This window comes from Ornithorhynchus anatinus, chromosome 15 (assembly GCF_004115215.2).
Source record: "Ornithorhynchus anatinus isolate Pmale09 chromosome 15, mOrnAna1.pri.v4, whole genome shotgun sequence".
In the NCBI taxonomy this organism is placed as follows: Eukaryota; Metazoa; Chordata; class Mammalia; order Monotremata; family Ornithorhynchidae; genus Ornithorhynchus; species Ornithorhynchus anatinus.
Window position 1 is genome coordinate 6,537,945 of NC_041742.1, and position 26,480 is coordinate 6,564,424.

General features: G+C 41.4%; 1 long non-coding RNA gene across 2 annotated transcripts in view; it reads right to left on the minus strand.

Moving 5' to 3' along the window:
• Nucleotides 1-3,200, minus strand: part of LOC114816976 — a 49,766-nt gene extending 46,566 nt beyond the window's left edge. For both annotated transcript variants that reach the window (XR_003764792.1, XR_003764793.1), the window contains exon 1: nucleotides 3,096-3,200. This is a non-coding gene — a long non-coding RNA (uncharacterized LOC114816976). The remainder of the gene's footprint in view (nucleotides 1-3,095) is intronic.
• Nucleotides 3,201-26,480: the final 23,280 nt, after the last annotated feature.

Here is a 26,480-nt window from a genome sequence, read left to right on the forward strand (position 1 = left end):
CGGGAGTCAGAGGACATGGGTACCAATCCCAGCTCTGCCACTTACCTGCTGTGCGATCTTGGGCAAGCCATTTAATTTCTCTGTGCCTCAGTTACCTCATCTGTAAAATGGGGATTAAGACTGTGAGCCCCACTTGGGACAACCTGATTACCTTGTATCTACCCCAGTGCTTAGAACAGTGCTTGGTACATAGTAAGCACTTAACGAATACCATAATTATCATCCGTAATTTATTTATGTTTATTAATGTCTGCCTTACTCACTAGACAGGCAGGGAATGTGTCTGTTGCATTGCTATATCGTACTCTCCCAAGCGATTAGTACAGTGGTCTGCATACAGTAAATACTTAATAAATATGATTGACGGACTATAGTCTGTTTCTCTTATCTGTAATCTATTTTAATATCTGTCTATGCCCATAGACTCTAAACTCCTTGTTTGAAAGGACTGCATCTACCAACTCTGCTGTAATATACTTCCCCAAGCACTTAGTAACCAAGGTCCCAGAGAAGTTAAATGACTTGCCCAAGGTCACTCAAAAGGCAAGGGGCATAGTTGGGATTTGTGGGGGCTGATAATCCCAATGAAAATTGCTGAGACAATGCCTAGAGGTGTTTAGGTGAGCTGCCGCCCACAATCCTGGAACAAAATAATACCTGTGGCAAGGAAAGCAAAGGCTAGAATAGCGTTTTAGTGTTTGATAGAGTCGGCAACCTATTCCACACTTTCCATAAACAAGTAGGCATTTACTTTGGGGTTAACAAAGACAGATCCATTTTCTGAGGCAGTTCTAGTTAAGAGGAGAAGAAGAATGGAAGCCTATGAAGAAAGGAAGGAAAGAGCTTAAATCAATCTTCTGTGTGTTCAAATTAGTACCCGTTATTCTGGGCATGGGCCAGGAACCTAAGGTGCTTCTTAACTTCTATTTTCTTAATTTGAATTGTGTAATTAGAACTACACTATGGTGATAATCCGGAAACCCTGAAGGTATTTATTTCGGCCTCCCACATTATGTGCTCAATAAATACTATTGATTGACTGGAATCTGAGGTCCTTGTGGTCAGAGGATGTGCCACTAATTTGGGTTGCGATTTCCAAAGTATTTAGTAATAATGATAACGATGGTATTTGTTAAGTGCTTACTATGTGCCAAGCACCGTTCTAAATGCTAGGTCATATACACGGTAATCAGGTTGTCCCACAGGAGGCTCAGAGTGCACTGAATTCAATGGACATTCAAAAAAATACTATTAACACTTTTACTACTTCTGCATTCCAGGCTGAAATATGTTTCTGTCTAAACTGTGCAATTCAGAGGAAAAAAAAGTGAATTTGTTCCCCAAATTATCTGTCAAATTCCCTGGAAAGTGCTCACTGTTGAGCTCTGAGGGTTGAAATCCAATCCCTAACGCCATACAACGTCCAGGTTTGCAGCAATTCAAGACCATCCTAGATTCAATGGGATGAAAATTGTTGTTCACAAATAACTGCCTTCGTAGTGACTCAAAGCGATTCAATCCCAACAGGTGAGAAACAGAAATTCTGGGACAGCCAGACATTTGCCAAGAGGCTGGTGCCAAATCCATCTCTGCAGGGTAAGTCATCAGTCCTAAGGCTTTGGTGAAAGATTAGTCACTCTGGGATCTCAGTTCCTGTATTATTCATGCCATTCTGCCTGCAGTTAGATTTATGTGTCAGGAAAAACATACAAATGGAATCCGATTTACTTGCTCAAGTTCCTGGCTTACTTGATTTATGTTTGAGTAAATAAAGACATATGTCTATAGGTATTGGTCTTTGGCTTTACTTCTCCCTATAATAATGTATGCTCAATGTATCAACTTCATACTTTGGCAGGCTTGGAACTGTGAAGAGTTTCCAGCCAGAAGACTCAGAATGAGTCTCTCTTCCAATGAGCATGTTTTCAGCACTCAATTTTAAGACAATAGGAAATGTGCAGACGTTTCATGTTTTCCAGATAATGTCTAATTTAAAGACCCATCTGAAATGTAGGATATTATTCAGACTATCATCAAGTTGTCCTACCCTATCTGCCCAGAAAGTGTGTCTTGAAATTCCAGTAGAAGGATTTTAACTCAAGTCTTGCGTATAGCCACTTACCCAGACCTGAGGGAATCTGATTTTGTCAGAATGGATTCCTCCAGCAAAAAGAATCCATCACTGATATTCCTCACGCATCTGCCTAGTGCTGGGCACTGAAGTAAGCACTCGGAAGAGTACAAAAGCAGCCAGGTATAGATTCTCTATCTTCAGAGAGATTAAGTATAATAGGGGAGACAGGTCAAAGAATATTTACAGAGTTCGAAAGTCACAGGTAGAACTAGGTTGAAGAAGGAAGCTCTACAGACATATCTGTTGAAACAGCGTGGTTTAGGGGAAAGAACATGAGCCTGGGAGTCAGAAGGATCAGGATTCTATTCTCAGCTCTATCGTTTGTCTGCTGTGTGATCTTATATTGATGTCTGTCTCCTCCTCTAGACTATAAACTCATCGTGGGCAGGGAATGTGTCTGTTATATTGTGCTCTTCCAAATGCTTAGTACAGTCTCTGCACACGGTAAGTGCTCAATAAATATGAATGACTAAGATCTCTGTGCTTCAGGTATCTCATCTGTAAAATAGGGATTAAGACCGTAAATCCAATGTGGGACAAGTACTGTGTCCAACTGATTAGCTTGTACCTGCACTAGCACTTAGCACGGGCCTGGCACATAGTAAGCACTTTCACTAATGCCAAAAAAGTTGAATACAAAGATAAATATATACAAAAAATGATATAAATGGAAATATACATATGCACATTAGTGCTTAAGTTAGGAACAAAATACCCAAGTGTTAAGGGTGGGTGCTGCAGAGGGAATCCGGCCTGGAAGACATATTGGATGAGGAAGTGCTTTTAGGGGGCTTTTAAAGACGGGATAATCTTTGATCACATCTTGTCTCCAAAACTTATTCAAGTGATGACCTACGCACTGTAAATGAAAGAGAGCAGTTCCATTTTTTAAAGTCTAAAACCCCAATAAAAATAGGATTTAAAACAGAGCTTTCAAAATAGAAGATTAAAAAATTAGTACCTTCTGTTTCCTTCGAAATTTGGCACAAACTGGAGAGATTACTTCAAGTAATTCATATGGTCATCTCCTACTGGGTTTTCTTTGATCTCCCAATGTCAGAATAAATCAGAGAACCAACTGAATCTGCACACAGCTAAAGGCTTTATATTTGCCACAGTGAGAACAGAAGGAAAGATAACGCTGACGAAAGTTCAGCTAAAAATACCAGTGTGAGTTTAGTCCTGCTATGTAAAGTACATTTAACTGTTTGGGTCTAAGAAAATGTGCCAAACTATTGATCTGTTCCATGTGATGCCCCTCAAAGATGAATGAAGAAGAAATTTAGGCTAGTGTGGGATCAACGGGCATTAACAGATTAGATAACCACAAAGACCCACACTTCTAGTGCTGATGTGCTTGTTCTATGCAGCACCTGTTGCTACTTTCACCTTGGTGTCTGTCAGAATTCTCTAGAAGCTCTATTCTAAACAAACCACTCCCTTTCACCCCAATCACAATGAGTGCCACTCTTTGTCTCCAAGATTTTTTTTTGTCTCTGATGACCTGATTGTCTACACCCTTTCTTTGCTGTGGCTGATAAATATTTCTCCGCTCCGCGACCCTTTTCAACTGCTCGATGTTGATGAACAGCCACTGCCTGGATATCCTACCTTAATCCATTCTCGTGCCAGTTCCACTTGGGGGGGGTATATATTAAGGTGGGCATAGGACGAACAAGGGACTGGAAATCAGAAGACCCACGTAAGACTCTTAGGTTCTAATTCTGGTTCCTCCATTGGCCTGCTGTGTTGGCCTTGTGCAAGTCACTCAACTTCTCTGTGCCTCAGCTTCCTCATCTGTAAAATAGGGATTGAATCTCTGTTTCCCAAGCAATCAATAAATCACAGTTATTGAGCAGTTACTGTGTGAAGAGTACTGTACTATGCACTTGGGAGAGTTCAATGTTACAGAGTTGGTAGACACTTTCCCTGCCCACCGAGAGCTTAAAGTCGAGAGTTTATCTTAATCTATCACTCATCAATATGTGTTGGGAATGATTAATTTCTAGAAATGCAAAAGGCAGCCATTGCTTTGCTCTCACTCTGTCAGTGTAAAACAAAGTTAAAATCTTAACACCAGATGGGTCTTGGAATGAAGGGGTGGTCTTTAAAAATAGGGGTCACTATCACATCAAAAATGATAAACCTAAAGGACAGAGAGGGGGGACTGATTCTGATTCCTTGTCGCAAAGAGACTAGAATAAGGTATCTTTATTTAAACAATGATTCTGTTTAAAGATGGGTATACATTCTCCGTGGCTAGTTCGGTGGTTAGGATCTGTGGGATTCCGCTGAAATATGGTCCAGGTTTTAGAGGATTGAGATTCATAATGGTGCTTCTGTTTAAATTTGGACTGACATTCAGGTCAAATCTATGTAATGGAGTGCCACTTGCAATAACAGCAAGTGGGTTGAGAGTGCCCACGGGGGTATATGAATAGCATTCAATGTGTAATGCAAGAGGTGTCTGGTAAGATGCACATCGTTCTAGCATATTACATACAGGAGCCGAGACTCATTCTCTTGGAAGGACAGATCTCCTTGCAAAGGGAATAAAGAATCTAAACAAAATTACATTCAATAAATGTTAATTTACAGGGCAAAATTCTGCCCTATCAGAGGAATTGGTGGTTTCTACTGCAGTGAACAGTCATTGCGCACATGTATATCAAGATCAACTCTGGGACATGTATGTGAAGATTAGCTGAGTCTGTGTGGCATAATTGGTAGAGAATACTTTCATGTCTCATTTTCAGGGTGACCTGGGGCTTTACTCAGGATTTTTTTTTTCAAAAGCTCCAATGAAGGAGAGTTTTGTCTACTCTACTGGTGTAAGTGGCCCGACTCCTGATTTTTTCTCAGTTGCTTTCATAATCACATGGACTCTTGGAGAGTAACATCTGTGCACCAATTATGGAATTTAGCATGATTATCATTAGGGTATCCAATAAGCATCTGGGGAACTAACCTAAATAGATGAAAATGATATTTTGAAGGTCCTGGAAACATGGGTTTGACCTACTGCTTATATCAATACTGCTTATAACACAATACTGGGTCGTATTCCGAGTCATTTCCTTTGAAAACTAACCTGCTCTGAGGAATAAAAGAGTTATTTCAGCAACGGCCGCAAAAGCTATATTTCTTGAAATGGACAGAGCAAAGTCCAATGACTGAATTTTGGCTGGTCCAGATCTTCATGAAAACAGTTATGTGTTTTGGGTGTTCCTTGAATCTCAGCAAATCCTCAACCGAGGCTCGAAAGAACTTCAGATGCTAATGAAACTGGAAGAAGAAAAGAGAGCTGGCTGGATGGATGTAGTTACTAAACTTAGCACTTTCTGCTCAACACACTGAGAAGCAGTATGGCCTAATGGACAGCGCACAGGCCTGGGAGTCAGAAGGACCTGAGTACTAGGCCCATCTCGATCACTTGTCTGCTGTGTGCAAGTTACTTTACTTCTCTGGGCCTCAGTTACTTCATTGGTAAAATGAGCATTAAGACTGTGAGCTCCATGGGGGACAGGGACCGTGTCCAACCTGATTACCTTGCATCGATCCCAGCGTTTAGAACAGTTCCTGGCACATAGTAAACACATAGTGACACAGAGGTACTGAATACTATTAAAAAACAACAAAAACAACACAAAAACACCCACATCATCTCTCCCCAACTTCTCTCCACTCCATACCTACCCACACTTCCAAATGAACCAATTGAATACCCAAGATGACTGTGTGTGAATTGGGTGCCTTCCGGGCATTTTAGAAGTTGCCTACTAAAGGTTTTTTTTTTTTTTTAACAGAGTTAAAGTACTTTCTACTGGTCAGAATATCTCTTCCATTGATGTTCATCCCTTACATAGTCAAAATTCTGAGCTCCTCCTTATGATCGTGTTTATATTTAATTGTGTGTGAAGCAAATAAAACTTAAGTGTCTTCTCAAGTCAATAAGACAATCTTCAGATTAAAGGTACAGATCAGCATGAAGCATTATAGCCCTAGCTGAAAGATCACAAGCCTGGGAATCAGAAGAAAGTGGGTTCTAATCCTCTTTCTGCCACTTGTCTGCTGTGTGATCTAGGGTAAGTCACTTACCTTATCTTTAAAATGAGGATTAAGACTTTGAGCCTAATGTGGGATACAGCCTTTGTCCAACCTCCTTATCTTGTATCTACCCCAGCTCTTAGTATGATGCCTGGCACATAATCAGTGCTGAACACATACCATAAAAAAAATTGACACAAAGGATTTAGAAATGAAGATATTATCTATCTCATTGACAACCCCACACCCATATCCAGCCTCTGGCCTGAAACATCCTCCCCCTTCATATTCAGTAGACAATTAATTAGTCTTCCCACCTTCAAAGCCTTATTAAGAATACTGCTTCTCTAAGAGGCCTTCCCTGACTAAGCTCTCATTTCCTTTTCTCCTACTTCCTTCTGCATCACCCTTGTACTTGGATTTGCACCTTTTATTCACCCTATACTCAGCCCTGCAACATTTATATACATATCTGTAATTTGCATATACAAATTGTTTATTCATATCAGTTTCTGCTGCCCCCACCCTTGACAATAAGCTCCTTGTGGACGGTGAATGTGTACTAAATCCATTAGACTGTACTCTTCCAAGAGCTTACTACAGTGCTCTGCACACAGTAAGTACTCCACGAATGCAATTAACTGATTATCATAGACAGAGAGATGGATCTATTTGTCTATCATCGAACATAAATACATACACATCTATAGAAATACCTACAGAACACACAGTCACACCTAGAATGTGTACATAGGCATATGTACACAAATACACAATACACAAGTTCTATCTTTCGGAGCCCTGAATTCCAAGATGATACTCCATTCACAGAAGCCTTCTCAATTCAAATATTTTTCTCATAAATGTAATTAATAACTTTTTGCAAAACAACTCTATTCTACCCAGCTTCAGCAATTCAGTCTGTCTTACCTCCAGGCAAAGGAAAGGGAGACAGTTGTTCTTAATGTCCAGACTCCTGGTATTTGCTTGAAAGCACGTACCTCCTCAAGGCATGGACTATGTCATTATATAAGTAGGTGAAATCACGTCCAACACCTTTTCCTCTGTTACTGTCTATTTAAACTGTCAGCACGTTATGCTTAACAAGTGGCATATTCTTCCAAAGGATCCCCCTCGTCTTTCATCGACCGAACGGGATGTAAATGGCTCCATCCTTCCCTAGGGTCTTCTACTCAAGGTAAGTTGGCTTTCCTCAAAGCCCGCTGTTCTGCTAGTCATTGTGTACAAGTGGGTTACCATCACCTGCACATACTCTCTCACCGTGTTTTATATTTTGCCCGGGAATAGATAGAATGCCATAAAAGAAATACACTCCGTTGGTGATGGACTGTAGAGGATTCTACGGAAACTCTTCTTGATACTGGAATATCATGCAGCTAGTCAAATGGCCAGCTTCATGTATTTCATCAGGAGGAAACATTCCAGATGTGAGATCCCAGATGTGAGTTTTAGAGGAAGCAAGGAATTGCAAAATAGCAGTCATTCAAGGGTCGAGGAAGGAAAGAGTGAAAAAAAAGGAGAGATTTGGTTTACTAGCAATTTTCCAAAATGAAAAGAGTTTGGTATCATGATACTTAAAAGAAAAAAAAATGAATCATGTACATGAGCCTTGCACATAAGAACCAAAATTAATTATCCTCATCTAGCATTGTTAACCAGCTCTCCTCTTGGAGATTCAATTTGTAAATACGAGGCTAGATACAAGAGACAGTCTATTGAACTTTCCTGAATGAATTAATCCTCACCCTAAGCAAGGGGATAGTAGATGGGTGTACATCATTCTTACCTTTTTTGAATAATATTTACCCTTTATTATTGGTTTTTTTCCCTTTGGGCCTCAGAAATTTTCCAGTTAGATCCTGACTATGGTTACTACCAGAGACCATCTTCCAACTCTTTTGAACTCCATTATAAACTCTTCATTTTCACGTGTGTGGCTTTCAAAGATGGCCAGAAAGAAAAGAAAACATCATAAATTCATGATGAAATTCTACTCTGTGTATTTTTTTAAACCTTCTATTCTGTGAAGAGCGCACAAATGTGAGTTTCTAATTGTGTTCTTTTGAGGGGTTGCCTAAAAATGACTTAGCTCTTGTCTCGATTTTGAAAATAGATTTATTTTTCTATGGAAGAGCTCATAGATCAGCATTTAAATATGTTTGCATTCAGTGAATGTAGAGACTATAACTACACACATCCTGAATTGGGCAATATTATGTGGTAAATTCCATCAGTAAAGATATTCCATCCATATTCTGAGATTTGGTTCATAAACCCACATTTTCCTCAGTACCATCAATACCAGACTTTTTTCTCCCAAACTATTAGTTGACCACTTCATACTCAATAGGTGCTAAATACATACCACACTGATTGACTGATTGAGTTTTGATGGTTTCTTATTCACTCCTAATATTAATAATAATTATAAAAATGGCAGCATTTATCTAGTTGATAAAACAAGTGCTGGGAATCAGAAGGACCTGGCTCTAATCCTAGCTGAGCCACTGGTCTGCTGAGTGACCTTGGGCAAATCACTTCACTTCTCTTTGGCTCAGTTACCTCATGTGGGAGTCCCATGGAGAACAGAGACCGTGTCCAAAAAGATTTTCTTGTTTCCACACCAGTCCTTAGCACAGTGCTGGGCTCATGGTAAACGCTTCACACACAACATAATTATTAAGCTCTAAATATATGCCAAACACTATGCTAAGTTCTGGGGTAAATACCAGATAATGAGATTAGCCACAGTTTCTGTTACACATGGAACTCAGAGTATACAGGTGAGGGTGAACATATATTTAATCCTTTTGGGGCAGATGCGGTAACTGAGGCCCAGAGAAGATAAGGTTCTTGCACAAAGTCACACAGAAGGCCAGAGTCAGAATGACAGTTATAACTCAGGACTCCTGATTCCCAGTCCTGAGCTCTTCCACCATGCCATGTTGCTTCTCAATCCTTCTGTTAACTAGGCCATTACCGCGATAGCTGTTTGATGTCCATCTGTCATCCTGACAAAGGGACCTCAGGAATTCTCCCTGGAACAATTTTCCTGGGTGAAATCTGTGGGAGCTGCATCCTTGACTCAAGGACTACAGTACATCTTCAGGAATATAGCCTGGCAGGAGTCCTCAGAAGCACTCTGTTGATGACGATACGAATACTGAGAGCCGGGATTTGAACCCAGGTCCTTCTGACCCCCCAGGTCCATGCTCTATCCACAAAGCCACGCCATTTCTCCCACCCAAGTGATGTCTTCGCTTGGATCTGAAGCAAAAAACACCTATTACTGTAAACCTAAGGATCTAAAATACAAATACCCTCATAAGAACTGTTATTTCTTTTGTTGAAATCCTCGATCAGTTTCAACTGCTGGATCACTATAGCCTTAGAATACTAGTACTATATACAGAATTTAGGAGTAGTTTTATTTTTATGTTTCTAGAGCTACTAATGGATATTATTTCTTCTACTGAACTACAGGAGTTCCGGACCAATTTTTAATGTATTTAGGATGTGGTCATATTTTAGGACGCTTTCATCTATAAAATCACACTTGAGGCCTATTTAAGTCCTTGAAAAGTGCAACGGATATATCTGTAAATGCCGGCCAATCTCTTAAATGCATCCCACAGAGACATCCTCATTAGACGGTAGTTTACCTACTGTGAGTTCTGTTGTTTACCTAGGATATTATTTATTGAAGATGAAATTGACCGAAAATCATTCTCGACAAAGGGTTGGCAAAAGAGGAGGGACATTATGAAGAGACCAGTTTAGGGTTTTATAGGTTCGGTTATTGGTGATTTAAGGATCATTACAATCTCTTTAAAATTCTTACAGGTAGCCAAAAAAACTAAAACTAAAGGAACATTGGGCCACGCTTTAAAGATTTAGAACACAAACGGGAACCAAATAGAGACATTCCACCAACTGCCTAATCTATCTTCTTTGACAATGAACATATTGAAAAATGTGAAATTAATTATTGCCCATTTAGGTGGTAAAAGTCAAAACTTCAGTTAGAGCAAAGATGAATTAGAGAGGTTTACATTATTAAAATAAACACGCCTATAAACATAAGACATTTCCAAAGAGGATACATTTTTCTAAGAATATGGAATATGCAGTAGCCAAATGTCATAACATTCACAACGTGAGGCTCTAGGATATGGAACAATTGCCTCACTCTATCCACCCACCTCATTTATTATGGTGCTGCTTTATTGAGAATAAAGTCACGGCTAAACTATCCTAATATCAATCAATCAATAGTATTTATTTGCTGGGTACAGAACACTGTACTAAGGGATTGGGAGAGCACAATACAACAGAATTAGCAGACATGTTTCCTGCCTATAACAAACAACATTTAGAGGGGACGCAGACATCAATAGCAGTATTCATTCATTCATTCAATAGTATTTATTGAGCGCTTACTATGTGCAGAGCACTGTACTAAGCGCTTGGAATGTGCAGTTCAGCAACCAATAGAGACAATCCCAGTGATAGCCATGGTGTTTGTTAAGCACTTACTATGGGCCAAGCATTGGACTAAGGACTGCGGTGGAGGCAGGATAATCATATCAGATGCAGTTCTGTCCCACATGGGGCTCAGTCTAAAGAGGCTCAAGGGGCAAGCATTTAGTACAGTGCTGTGCACCCAGCAAATACTCAATAAATACCACTGAATATTGGATCCTCTCTTTTCCTCTTGACAGGTAACAAAGGAGTTGAAAAGGTAGAAAACTGTGAGAGCCAACAGCCCACCAAAATTCTGGAAAATCCATACCACAGGTCTCAAAGTTATGAGCTCTGCACTGAGGAAGAACTACAAAGGTTCCAGTTCAGACTTGGAAGGCAAAGTTTTGAATAATAAAAATGATAATAATGATGGCATTTGTTCAGCGTTTACTATGTGCCAAGCACTGTTTTAAGCACTGGGGTAGATACAAGGGAACCAGTTTGTCCCATGGCGGAGCTCACAGTCTCAATCCCCACTTTACAGTTGAGATAACTGAGGCATAGAGAAGTTAAGTGACTTGCCCAAAGTCACACAGCTGATAAGGGGTGAAGAACTGCTAGAACTCAGTGCAATATAGGTGGACTCTTTTAGCCGGGGAAGACTTGATCGTGGACCAGGTTATTTTTCTAAAATTGTCTGGGCCACTAAAACAAGTCTCAGACTGTACCAGCTAACCCGGAATATTTGGCCCTATGTACATAAGTGTGTATTCCACACACAAACACACACACACATAAAATTTACTCAGTTTATCCAGTTCTAATTAATTTATGTCAGCAAAGATCTTGTTTGTCCTCATTTAGATGATACTAATTAATAGCACAGGACTCCTAGAGTGCTTCCATTACTAAAACAGCACTACATCCTAGTGTTCATCACCTTACTTCCTGATATGGAGAAAGGTCCTTCTTGTAAGCTGACATTCCTTCATGACTCCTGTGAAAGAATCTACTACAAGTCCATGTTATTTCAAACTAGATGCTTTTATTTCCTCGTTTCCCTGGGGTTGGTGAGGGCATTAGACTTGGATGGGTGATAGCATCCTTAACAAAATAGAGCCAGGTCACCAGATTCTGCAGGGAATAATGCAATGGAATTGCCAAAGTAAAGCTTCTTAGGATGGAAACTTTGAGGGTGATTCCATTATCACTGAGAAGTAAGTCCTCTAGTCAAAGATCTATCCAAAAGCAAAAAAAAAAACTGATGAAGAGGAGAATTATTTAACCTACATTAATTGTTCTTCTAGTCAGAATATTCCAGGTACCATTTGCAATAGTACATTTAAGTGTTAATCAAATGCCAAATGCTATTTCTGCTTTGGGGCTCTTTAAAACTATTCTAGACCTATTTGCTTCCCTGTTATTCCTGCCCCTTCTAGGCTAAGCTCGTTGTGGGCAAGGACTGTATCTGATATTTTGTTATATATATCAGGACTCTGCACACAGTAAATGCTCAATAAATATGACTGACTGATGTAATCAATATTTGGCGGTTTCCTGCGGCAGCCTTTATCTACCTCCTCAACTGTATATATTTTCGTTACCCTATTTATTTTGTTAATGAATTGTACATCACCTTGATTCTATTTAGTTGCCATTGTTTTTACGAGATGTTCTTCCCCTTGACGCTGTTTAGTGCCATTGTTCTTGTCTGTCCGTCTCCCCCGATTAGACTGTAAGCCCGTCAAACGGCAGGGACTGTCTCTATCTGTTGCCGACTTGTTCATCCCAAGCGCTTAGTACAGTGCTCTGCACATAGTAAGCGCTCAATAAATACTATTGAATGAATGAATGAATACCTCCTAACTTCTATGTCATCTTTTCAGTCATGATGAAACTACACTCTACTCCCAGTTTAGTGACTAATATTGTGGTATTTGAATTTCTCAGGAAGCAAAAAGATGAAAAATTAGTCAAGTCACAAATCTGATACTAACTCTGGGGAAAGACAAAGACAGCAAGGGGTCTGGAGGTGAACAAAGGTATTGTTTTAGTGCTTCCTGTGTGAAGAGGGCTGTTCTAAGCACTTGAGAAAGTACAATACAGATGAGAGATCATTACAGGATATTTGAAAACATAAAGCTGCTATTGTGATTAACAAACATGAGAAAATTTGGGATAATGACAGGATAAGTCCTTCTGTTACTGAATTAGGTAATTCAAATCTTAGGTATTAATATTCACCATGTTCATAAAGCAGGGTATATTTTCTCCTAATAATCTTTGAAATCTTGAAGAATTTCTTCTGGAAAGCAGTTCAATTATAATGAACTGCAAAGAATTCTGACCCTTCTGTGTCAAGAAAATAAGGGAGTTTACCCTTTCTCTTCACCCCCACAGTCTTATAAACATTGTTGCAGTTATTAAAATTCATTCATTCATTCAATCATATTAACTGAGCACTTATCATATGCAGAGCATATGGTGCTGCTTTATTCCTGCCCACCTACTTACTGTACCTCGATCTCGCCTATCTTGCCGCTGACCTCTGGCCCACATCCTGCCTCTGGCCTGGAACACCTTCCCTCTTCATATCCCCCAGGCGATCCCTGTCCCCACCTTCATAAACCTTATTCATTCATTCAATTGTATTGACTGAGTGCTTAATGTGTGCAGTGCACTGTACTAAGCGCTTGAAACCATCCCTCCTCCAAGAAGCCTTCCCCGACTAAGCCCTCATTTCTCATCTACAACTCTCTTCTGTGATGCCCTTGCACTGGATTTGCCCCCTTGATTCACCCCTCCCTCAGCCCCCCTCAGCCCCACAGTACTTCTGTCCATAGCCATAATTTATTTACAATTAGGTCTATATCCTCCTCCAGTCTGTAAGGTTATTGTGGGCAGGGAATGTGTCTACCAACTCTCCCAAGTGCTTAGTACAGTCCTCTCCACACAGTAAGTGCTCAATTAATAGGATCGATGGAGTGATTGAAATGGCTAGAGAACATTTCACACTGAGGCATTCATTTTCCTTCCAATCCGATGCGCTCCCAACTCTTGTCAGCACTTCTAAATATATGCATGTGTGTCTTCTCAACTACTGTGTGAGTAGGAAATGTGTGTTTTGCTTATGTAGTCTCTCCTCAAGAGCCACTGTCCACTTTAGTTCACAGATAAGGATAACCTTCCTCCAAAGGTTTATTTCTCACCTCCCTGTTCTGCTGAGGGAGGCAGTAGGCTCAGAATTTGTAATGTAGTGTCCATGTAATGGTTTGCCAACAGCAAGACTGAGAAATAAATGGCAAGGGACATGGAAACTGGATCTGATTTGAACATAAATCTATGTTGAGCCTCACATTTAAATAAACTTGCCCTAAATTGAACAGCAGAGAAATCTACTTCTCCAAGCTTTCGCTTTGTTTGAATATTTTCTTTTATAGCAGGAATTTTTTATCCTTATGTTTATGCTCACAGACAAATACAGGAAAAAGCCCACTTAGTCCTTTCGACCTTTCTGCTTAGCAACTGACAATTACCTTCCTCGGCTCAAAAGCAATTCTTTATTCAAGAGGGCCTTATTTAGAACACATGATAGGCATTCAGAGTTTTCCAGTAGCCTCGGAGTACTCCTGTGTATTTATTTACATTGTATAAAATTGGAGGAAATGAAGGGGTATGTGTTTGAACTAGGAACGACCGCCTAATTCTACTAGTTATAAACTCTCCTAATGGTAAAATTTCAGTCAATGTCAGTTTGAGGAAAAAATGAACATGGAATACAGACACTTCCGGTATAATGGGTCCTGTTGCCTAACAACAAAATACATCGGGTTGCATTCTAAACAAGGATCAGACCATGAGTTATTAGTCTTCGCTGTTCCATGTGGTGAGCTCAGAGCATGCACAGCACTTCCTATCTTACTGAATTAAAGTTGGATGAATTCATCCCTGTTGGCTGGATGGAATGAAGACTGTCTTGCCAACAAACATTACTTGAAGGGAACTTGGATGAGTTTGATGTTGTGATTTGTGTGTATGTGTGTCTAGGTCTGTGTATGTGTATGTGCCCGTTTTCAAATTTGAAGGTAACTGACTAATGAATAAGAGCAGCCAATGAGCAACTACCCAATATTACGAGAATGAAATTAATACTGGAATGACAGTGATCAGGAGAGACCACATCTCTCTCTCCTCCTCACTTGTGGGAAGAGATCTGAGCTACGTTTTTAGAGTCCTCTGGAACATGAGAATTGAAAGAGAGAGAAGGACACAGTGAAACAAAAATACTAGTTTAGGCTCCTGGCCCTGAAAAGAAGATTAACTTCTCTGTATCGATCTCATATGCCTATGAATTCACATTGGCCTGTGCTTATTGAATATGAAGCACTGATGAATGGAAACAAAAAGCAGTTGACCTAATAATTAATAATAATTGTGGTATTTGTTAAATGAATACTATGTGCCAAGTGATATATTACTCACTGGGGGAAAAAAAAACAATATCAGGTTGACTTCGGTCCATATCCCACATGAGGCTCAGAGACTAAAAGAAAGGGATTACTGGAATTTAATCCCCATTTATCAGATGAGGAAAGTGAGGTATAGAGAAGGTAACTGACTTGCCCAAGGATACACATTAAGCAAGTGGCAGAGCCAGGATTAAAACTCAGGTCCCAAGTCAGTAAAGTAGAGTAGCCTAATAGATTGAGCCTGGGCCTGTACTTGAGTTCTAATTCCTGCTCTGCCACTTGTTTCCTTTATGACTTTAGGCAAGAAACTTCGCTTCTCTGTGCCTCACTTACCTCATCTGTAAAATGGGGATTAAGACAGGGAGACCCATGTGGGACATGGAATGTGTTCAACCCAATTAACTTGTATCCACCCCAGCATTTAGTACAGTGCCTAGCACACAGTAAGTGCTTAACCAATATTATTATCAATATTGTTATGATTAGGTCCTCTGACTCCCAGGCCCATGGACTTTCCACTAGGCCATACTTCAGAACAGCAAGTGAACAATAACTAAGTGCAAAAAATGGGCAAGGGACTGTATGAGGTGTCAGTCATTCTTGAATCCCAAGGGTATTCTACTAGGAACCACAGCTCTCTATGTGCTAATAATCCTAATAATAATAATAATAATAATACTGACAAAGTCCAATTTTCAAAACATCTATGCCGTGGAAGCAGCTGGGCTTAGTGTATAGAGCTAGGGCCTGGAAGTCAGAAGTACGTAGGTTCTAATCCCTGCTCTGCCACTTGTCTGCTGTGTGATCTTGGACAAGTCACTTTACTCCTCTGTGCCTCGATTTCCTCATCTGTAAAATGGGGATTAAGACTGTGAGTCTCACGTGGGACAGGGACTGCATGCAACCCTATTTGCTCGTATCGACCCCAGGGTTTACTACCTTACCTGGCACATAATAAGTACTTAAATACCAGAATTATTATTATTAACAAACTCCACAATTATTATTACGACCAATGCCAAGGGAGTACAGACATAGAGAACAAACAGTCCTTTGCAGCCAAGAAGAGAGCCTTATCAGTTACAGAACCCAACTGAGCAAGTAGAATTGAGCAGGAATCATTTCTACTAACTCTACTACACTGTACTCACGCATGCACTTAGTACAGGCTCCGCAAACTATAAGAGCTCATTAATTATCACTGAATGATTCAAAATGGAGAGAATGGAAGTTTTTATTTGCAGGACAACCACCTCCAAAACACCTCCTCATTTCCCCACCCAAACCCTGTCCTTTCATGACTTTCCCATCATTGTAGACAGGAACAACAACCTCCGTCTCACAGGCCCATAATCTTGGTGTTACCCTCAACTCATCTCTCTAATTCAGTTTACATATTCAATCTGTCATCAAATCCTGTAGGTTAAACCTTTATATCACCACTAGAATCCACCCTTTCCTCTCTATTCAAACTGTTACTGTAGTGGTCCAAGCATTTATCCGACCCGGCCTTGATTACTTCATCAGCCTCCTCAGTGACCTCCTGTCCTCCCTGACCCCACTCCGGTCCGTACTCGACACTGCTGCCCAGATCATTCTTCTTCAAGAATATTCATTCCATATTTCCCTACTCCTCAAGAACCTCCTGTCATTGTCCACCCACCTCCACATCAAACAGAAAGTCCTTAGCATCTGCTTTATAGTACTCAATCACCTTGGCTCCTCCTAATTTACCTCTCTGATTTCCAACTACAAGCCAGCCAGCACACTTCTCTCCTTTAATGCCAACCCACTCACCTTATCTCGATCTCATCTAGCTCACCGTTGACCCTTAGCCCATGTCCTGCTTCTGGAATGGAATGTCCCGCGATTCATATCTGACAGAGGGTCAGTCTCCCCATCTTCAAAGCCTTATTAAAATCACATTTCCCCAGGAGATCTTCCCCATCTCATGTCCTCTTTTCCCACTCCTTTTTGCATCACCCTTGTGCTTGGATTTGCACATTTTACTCACCGCCCCCCTAAGTCCCACAGCACTGATGCACTTAGTTATTTATTTATTCATATGACTGTGGGTCTCCCTCTCTAGACTGTAAGCTCCTTGTGAGGGCAGGGAACGTGACTACCAACTGTTGTATTTTACTCTCACAAATGCTGGGGACAGTGCTCTGTGTACAGTAGACACTCAATAGATACAATGCAGTTTCTTTTCCTCGGACAAGAGAGGCGGGAAAGGGAAGGTACAATCCCAGCTCTTTTTCTACGGTCTACAAACCTTGAAATGATGGAGATCCAAGATAGCTTCTAGATTTCTCCTTGTGGATGGGAGCCAGCACAATCTTCCATCAGGGAACAAGGTAAGGGGGAGAGATCTCTAAGTCTCTTTCAATTAACTAATCAATCGCATTCATTGAGCACTTCCCTTGTGCAGAGCACCATACTAAGCCCTTGGGAGAGTATCATATAACAATATCACAGACATGCTCCTTACCCACAGTGAGTTTTCAATCTAGAGGGCAGTTACTAAGGCCTAGGAACCTCTGTTCTTTTCTCCTTCCCTTTCAGCCTTTCCTACCCATTTTGCCAGAAGCAGTGAGGCTTAGTGGAAAGAGCAAAGCCTTGGGATTCAGAGGTCGTAGGTTCTAATCCTGACTCTGCCAGGTGTCAGCTGTGTGACTTTGGGCAAGTCACTTCACTTCTTAATAACATCAGTAATAATAATAATTATGGTATTTGTTAAGAACTTACTACATGCCAAGAACTGTACTAAGCACTGGGACAGACACAGATACACTGGTTAAGTGACAGGTCTTCTTTCCCTCACATCAATACCACTGAATAGAAACTTCACATCTGTCAAGCGGTAGACCAAGAAGCTTTCATTTTTACTCTTAAAGCTCCGATAATCTTTGATAATTGTCCAAATGGAAGTTGGTTAATCAACACCCCCCAAAAAGCATAATACCATCAAAGACATTTTTATAACACTTTTGCTTCCAACATCCTATTGTAAAAAAAGTTAAATGTTCCTGTTGTTTTTCTTTTCTCCCTTAAGGCGCCTGTAAACGTTGTGTTGAAATTCATCTCCAGGAGATTTTGGGAGTTTTCCAGCATGTAGGGTGGTTGGTGATCCAGTTGTTGAAGAATGTGTTCTTTTAAACCATTTGGGGAAAATTCAGACTGACAGAAAATCATTTTGAAATTAATAAAATAGTATAGACATGATATTCCTGGCTTTCTGATTGGGTTTCTGGACTCTGAGCGGAGTAAGGTTAAGCTAACATCAATTCTGTGGGTTCTAATGAAGCTGTATGAAACCACAAGAGATTTCACTTTAATTCTCACTTTAGTTTTGCATGAACCAGAGTACTTTATGATCCGTCTAGTCAGACAGAAAACTATCTGCAACCTGTCCAGTCAGAACAGAATATTCACCACATGATATTCCTCAGCCATTGTCAAATGCTATAATTTTATTCCTTACTGGGGCTCTATGAACCAGTGGAATTTCAGAACTTTTTTAAGAAGAACATCTGCTACGCTTTATGTTGGCCAGAAATCTTTCACCACAATTCACCTTGGTTGTTTGTGGTATTCTCTCATTACAGCAAATGAAGAATTTTCAGATAAGGATCCAAAGGTTCCCCACATCTTTAGAAAGAGAAGGGCAGGATGAGATGGGTCGGTGAGAATTGTTATATCTTCCCAGCCTCTTGCCTACTCTTGCGAGGTAAGTAATTTCCTGGGGAGATTTCTTCATTCAGTGAATCATGGTATTTATTGAGCACTTACTGTGTGCAGAGCACTGTATTAAGGGCTTGGGAGTACACATCACAATGAAAAAAAGCTTACAGTCTATTTGGGAGACAGACATTAAGAAGATTGTTCACAGTAAGTGCTCAATAAATACAAAGGATTGACCTGCACCATAAATTCAAACTTTGTAGGTCAAAACCAACGTTCTCATAAGACTGATGAGTTAAATGAGCAATCAGGTGTGAACTAAGGATAGCGAGCCTTTTTTTTACCAGAACGATAGAGCAATGTGTGCTCAACCAATTGCATAGGAACAATAAAGCTACTTTAATTTATTCAGTTGGAAAATCACAATGGTAATTACAAAGCTTAAGTACCAAGCACTGAACTAAACAATGAGGTAAATACAAGCTGATAGGGTAGGATACAGTCCCTGTCCAAGGTCACACAACAGACAAATGCTTGAGCTGTGATTAGAACCCAGATCCTCAGTCTTGCAGTTCTGTGCTCAATCTACCAGGTCACATTGCTTTAATCAGAGGAACAGAGAGATTCCACAATAAATTAGGCAGATTTACTTCATCCTTTCCTGATGACCCTGTCTGGTGAGCACTCATTCATTAATTAATTAATTCATTCATATTTATTGAGTGCTTACTGTGTGCAAAGCACTGTACTAAGAACATGGGAGAGTACAACAACAGACACATTCCCTGTCCACAACTTATTCGTAGTCTACTCCTCCACTTGTCTGCTGTGTGACCTTGGGCAAGTCACTTCACTTCTCTGGGCCTCAGTTCCCTCATCTGTAAAATGAGAATTAAGACTATGAGCGCCTTATGGGACATGAACTGGGTCCAACCTGAATAGATTTTACCTACTCCAGTGCTTAGTAGAGTGCCCGGTACATAGTAAGCATTTCATAAACACCATTAAAAAAATGCAAATGATTTTGTCGTTTAGGAAAGCGGTATGGTCTAGTGGAAAAAGCACAGATCTGGGAGTGCTTGTAAAATAGTAAGTTTTTAATAAATACCGTAGTTATCATTAATTATTGTTCCACTAAGTTCCCGAAATATATCTCCTGGTAACAACTATTTATCAACTCATTCTCACCCCACAGAGATCATGGGTAGTATGACAAATAAAACTGAACATCATTTTCCACTCCATCAGCATGCATTGTGGCTATAGGCATGAACATAATCCTGGAATATGAATGGGACTAATGGAGTCAGGAGTCTTTATAAGCAATGGAAAGTGATACCCAAGTTAAATAAAGCAAATGCAAAAATCGAGCAGAAAGAAATCAGACCACTAATAGATGCTTGTTTAGAGTTCCTATCAAAGAAATGCCCCTGATAATCATCATAAATCATCATCACTGGTACTTATTGAGCACTTACTGTGTACCGAGAACTGTACTATGTGTACACTGGAGTTGGTAGACATGATCCCTCCCACAAGGAGCTTACAGTCTCGAAGGGGCTTGCTGTGGGCTGGGAACATGCATGTTATATTGTACTCTCTCAAGAATTTAGTAAAGTGCTCTGTACACAGTAAGCACTAAATAAATATGACTGATTGGGAGACATTGATATATTTGAATAAATAATTTCTAATGTATAATTTAGAAATAGGTATATGTGCTCTGCATATGAGTGATTTTGATTGAGCACTTGTTACATAATTTTTATTGAGCACTGTTAAATAAGCAATCAGCTATTCTGGACCAAAGTGGGTTTTGTTTTTTTTTAATCAAACTTGTCAAGTGATTCCTGTATATCAAGCACCGTTTGAAGTTCTGGGGTAGATACAAGTTAGGCAAGCATGGCATAGTGGATAGAGCATGGGGCCTGGGAGTCTGAAGGTCATGGGTTCAAATCCCAGCTCCACCACTTGTTTACTTTTCTGCTTCAAAATGAGGTCAATGGAATATGCTCAATAGTAGGTATTAGGATGGGACTGGGTAGAGATAATAATAAATATTATAATTATTGTGGTATATTTTAAGCACTTACTATGTGCCACACACCATACTAAGTCCTGAGGTAGATACAAGCAAATTGGGTTGGACATAGTCTCTGTCACGTGGGGCTCACAGTCTCAATCCCCATTTTACAGATGAGGTAACTCAGGCACAGAAAAGTGAAGTGACTTGCCCTAGGCCACACAGCAGGCAAATAGCAGAGCTGGGATTAGAACCCATGAACTTTTGACTCCCAGGCCTGTGCTCTATCCACTATGCCATGCTGATGAATCTGAATCAGAAGCTCTAAAAGATCTGCCAATGGCAATATTAATAACAGTAACAGAAATAATAATAATACCACCAATAACATTTGTTAAGGGCTTACTATATGACAAAAACTGAACTAAACTCTGGGAAGAACAAAGAAATCAGATCTCAGGCAATCCCTGTCCCACATGGGGCTCAGGGTCCAAGTAGGAGGGAAAATTCATATTTAATCTCCATTTAACAGAGGAGGAAACTGAGATCCAGAGAAGTGAGTTGCCCGAGGTCCCTCAGTAAGCCTGCGACAGAGTCAGGATTAGAACCCAAATCCTCTGACTCGCACTAGGCCACACCGTGGGGTGATGTAACTGTCAAACTGACACAGGAACGGGTCTGTTGATATTAGCCTGCCTAATCACTGTACTAATTGGACAGCCATTTGAGCCCCAGTGTGAAGACAGATCAACTTTCACTTTAACTACTCACACAGATGAGGTTTGACTCAAATGTATTACTCTGGATCAACATACTGAATGACTGTAAAAATAACACCACATGTGCTGGTGCCTCTTTTTAATAAGTGTCTTCCTCAATTTTCCTCGTTAAAATGGGGACTTTAACACACATAGGCAATTAAGCTTATTTAAAGGACATCGATTGAAAAATGTCCACAGAGGATGCCGACCGAATATGAATAATGATAGAGCAGCTCCACGTTAAACTGTCGCTTTTCTTAATTTTAAGCAACCTCAGACAAATTGACCTCCTTTCCTTCTTCGGCTTTCTATTTGTTCAAGGCACTGGGCCTCATTCCCCCCGCCACCCACCGCCTTTTGCTCACTCCTATAACTCAAAAGCAGCCATTTTTAGGAATCCTAAATTTTGAGACAAAAAAAGAATCCTGAGTATAACAGTGAGGTAACTGCTAAGTATTTACTATGTGACTATCATCGAGGTAGATACGATACAATCTAATTAGACGCAGTCCCTGTCCACCTGGAGCTAACAGTTGAAGAGAGACACGGGCTGATTCTCTGTCTTGCAGATGAGGAAACTGAGGTACATAGACGTTAAGTGACTTGCCCAAGTTCACACAGCAGGCAAGTGGCAGAGCTGGGATTAGAACCTTAGCCTTCTGACTGTCAGTCCTGGGCTGTTTCCACTAGGTAACACTGCCACTCAACTCCATGAAATTCAGTTCAATAGATACTATATCACTCAATAATGCACTTCCTCCAAAGTATCAACTAAAGATTTACCCTGCTTTAAACCACTCAACTCCTGTCCTGTTTATTTTCATGAATTTTAAAGGATACACTTTATCAACGGTACTTCTGCCAGTCTCGGGCACCTATGGGTCAACAAAATCTCTATAAAAAACGATCCCCTTTTGCCACTCAGGAATAATGGCATTTCACAGGGGATTTAAAAAATCTTTTTCAGCAGCAAGGATTATAAATATAAATATGTATAAATTCATATATATATATATATATACTTTTTTCAGGTTATTTCAATATTTATGGGGCTATCTCAGGCAAAGAATTAGCAAAAAGGTATGAGGATAAAACATCAGATAGCACAATGTACTATTAACATTATCAACCAATCGTATTTATTGGTCACTAGACAGTTCCGCAATAACAAAAAAAGCAGCAGTATATCATTAAGCACTTATTGTGCCCCAAGCCTATGAAGATAGATGATCATCAGACAGGACCCAATCCCTGTCCCACATGGGACTGACAGCCTAAGAGGGTTATATCCCCACTGCCCTTTGGTTCATGGATGGGCAGCTACACAAACAGGAAGCGGGTGCTAAGGAAAAATTGACGGAGGAAAACTTTTTGCATTCAGTTCCTCTTCCATTATTTCCAAGAATACTAATGGTGGCATTTGTTAAGGGCTTACTGTTCGACAAGTATGGCAGGAGATTCAGCAAACTCGCTGTGGACAGGGAATGTGTCTATTCACTGTTGTACTGTAGTCTCCCAAGTGCTTAGTAGAGTGCTCTGCCAATAGTACATGGCACTAAATACGATGAAATGAATAAATATAATCAAATCAGACACAGTCCCACTGCCACATAGAGCTCACAGTCTAAGGGGGAGGGAGAATAGGTATTTAATCCCCATTTTACAGATGAGAAAACCGAGGCCCAGAGAAGTAGACTGATTTGCTCAAGGCCACCCACCAGATAAGCGGCAAAACCAAGATTAGAACTGAAGTCTCGATTTCCAGACCTGTGCTCTAGTCACTAAGCCATACTACTACTCAACACATTATTCCTCTGCCTTTCCGACACACCAAGGTTCCTAAAGTCACCCCTCCGCCTCTCCCCTCCCCCCCAACAACCCCCTCCCCTACTTTCCCATCCTTCCCTGCAGTATCCTCAGAGGAGATCTCCTCCCTCCTCGCAAGTGCCACCCCCTCCACCTGCGCCTCGGACCCCATTCCCTCTCACCTTCTTAAAACCATCGCCCCTGCCCTCCTCCCTTCCTTAACTTCTATTTTTAACCACTCAATCTCCAAGGGCTCCTTCCCCTCTGCCTTCAAACACGCCCACGTCTCCCCCATCCTAAAAAAACCCGCTCTTGACCCCACTTCCCCCTCCAGTTATCGTCCTATCTCCCTACTACCCTTCCTTTCCAAAATCTTAGAACGAGTCGTCTACAATCGATGCCTAGAATTCCTTAACTCCCATTCTCTCCTAGACCCCCTCCGATCTGGCTTCCGTCCCCTCCACTCTACCGAGACTGCTCTCTCTAAGGTCACCCATGACCTCCTTCTTGCCAAATCCAATGGCTCCTACTCCATTCTGATCCTCCTTGACCTCTCTGCTGCCTTTGACACTATCGACCATCCCCTCCTCCTCCATACCTTATCTCACCTTGGCTTCACGGACTCTGTCCTCTCCTGGTTCTCCTCTTACCTCTCTGGCCGATCATTCTCGGTCTCCTACGCTGGAGCCTCCTCCCCCTCCCATCCTTTAACTGTTGGAGTTCCTCAAGGGTCAGTTCTTGGCCCTCTTCTGTTCTCCATTTACACTCACTCCCTCGGTGAACTCATCCGCTCTCACGGCTTTGACTACCGCAGATGACACGCAGATCTACATCTCCGCCCCTGTCCTCTCCCCCTCCCTTCAGGCTCGCATCTCCTCCTGCCTCCGGGACGTCTCCACCTGGATGTCGGCCCGCCACCTAAAACTCAACATGAGCAAGACTGAGCTCCTCATCTTCCCTCCCAAGCCCGGTCCGCTCCCAGACTTCTCCGTCACCGTGGATGGCACGACCATCCTTCCCGTCCCGCAGGCCCGCAATCTCGGTGTCATCCTTGACTCGTCCCTCTCGTTCACCCCACACATCCTATCCGTTACCAAGACCTGCCGGTTTCACCTCTACAATATCGCCAAGATCCGCCCTTTCCTCTCCACCCAAACGGCTACCTTACTATTACGGGCTCTCGTTATATCCCGGCTAGACTACTGTGTCAGCCTTCTCTCTGACCTCCCTTCCTCCTCTCTCGCCCCGCTCCGGTCTATTCTTCACTCCGCTGCCCGGCTCATCTTCCTGCAGAAACGATCTGGGCCTGTCACTCCCCTTCTTAAACAACTCCAGTGGTTGCCTATCGACCTCCGCTCCAAACAAAAACTCCTCACTCTAGGCTTCAAGGCTCTCCATCACCTTGCCCCTTCCTACCTCTCCTCCCTTCTCTCTTTCTACCGCCCACCCCGCACGCTCCGCTCCTCTGCCGCCCACCTCCTCGCCGTCCCTCGGTCTCGCCTATCCCGCCGTCGACCCCTGGGTCACGTCCTCCCGCGGTCCTGGAACGCCCTCCCTCCTCACCTCCGCCAAACTGATTCTCTTTCCCTCTTCAAAACCTTACTTAAAAATCACCTCCTCCAAGAGGCCTTCCCAGACTGAGCTCCTCTTCCCCCTCTACTCCCTCTGCCATCCCCCCTTTACCTCTCCGCAGCTAAAGCCTCATTTTCCCCTTTTCCCTCTGCTCCTCCACCTCTCCCTTCCCATCCCCACAGCACTGTACCCGTCCGCTCAACTGTATATATTTTCGTTACCCTATTTATTTTGTTAATGAATTGTACATCGCCTTGATTCTATTTAGTTGCCATTGTTTTTACGAGATGTTCTTCCCCTTGACGCTGTTTAGTGCCATTGTTCTTGTCTGTCCGTCTCCCCGGATTAGACTGTAAGCCCGTCAAACGGCAGGGACTGTCTCTATCTGTTGCCGACTTGTTCATCCCAAGCGCTTAGTACAGTGCTCTGCACATAGTAAGCACTCAATAAATACTATTGAATGAATGAATAAAGCTTCGACACCGCTGGGAAGACCAGAATCCTCTGTTTCGGGCACCAGATCAGTGGTTCTGTGAGCTCCTGTGCTGTGACAGAGGATTAGGAAAATAAATGAGGAATAACCGTCAGGATCGGTAAAAAATGCCGAGAAGCAAAGATCCCGTTTTCCGGCATGTGCCTTTATAAGTCAAGAAAATGGGAAAACGAGAAAGATCTAGATGAAACCTAAAATATGTTATTTTAAAGATATGATGGGCTGAAATGTTGGGAAAGAGGTGTCGGTGCTTGTATTATGCTGCTAATTCGTGGGTTCTAGTGACATGCCAGCATCTAAATCCTACATTTCTATGGCAACAGCTCCAGCCTTGAATAATAATTTATCTATAAAATCCACAATCTCGGTGGAACATTTTTCATCAAGAAGGAAGAAATCCTGGGGAGGGGAAGTCAAGAGAGAACAAGAAATAATTTGTATTCCAAACCCAGAAACTCTTAAAACTATTATGGGTCAAAACCTGCTTTAACTGCTACAATAATTCATACACAATACAGTGAGGAGTTTTCCGTCTTTTCTCTACTGACGTTAACCCATTCTCTTTGAGGTGACAGTGTCAACAGTGACAAAGACAACCATTAAAAGGACCTTAAAGAAAAACACCTTAACACACTTAACGACTAGTAGAAAAGAGAGAGAGGTTTCTCTGAGGTTTTTGAAGTTTATCTGCTAGGCTTCTCGGGTGTAGCTGAGGGGCCGTAAAAGGCTCTGATAGAGTGAGAAGAGAGAACTCTTAGGCCCCATGGTGTTGCTATTTTATTGTTTCCTCTGCACAGAATATCATACTGGGATAGAGTTGGGTGTCGAGTGGGGTTATGTTGGCAAAGGGATACTGATTTGGATTAGTGATTTGCCTGCCATTGATTATTCAGGTGCATATCAACTGGTTCAGCAGAGGTCTCTGCCACTTGGTATTCAAACGCCCAGAAAATTACCACCCAAATTCCTACTACAGTGATCTGGCTTCAGTTTAAGTGTTGTTCCC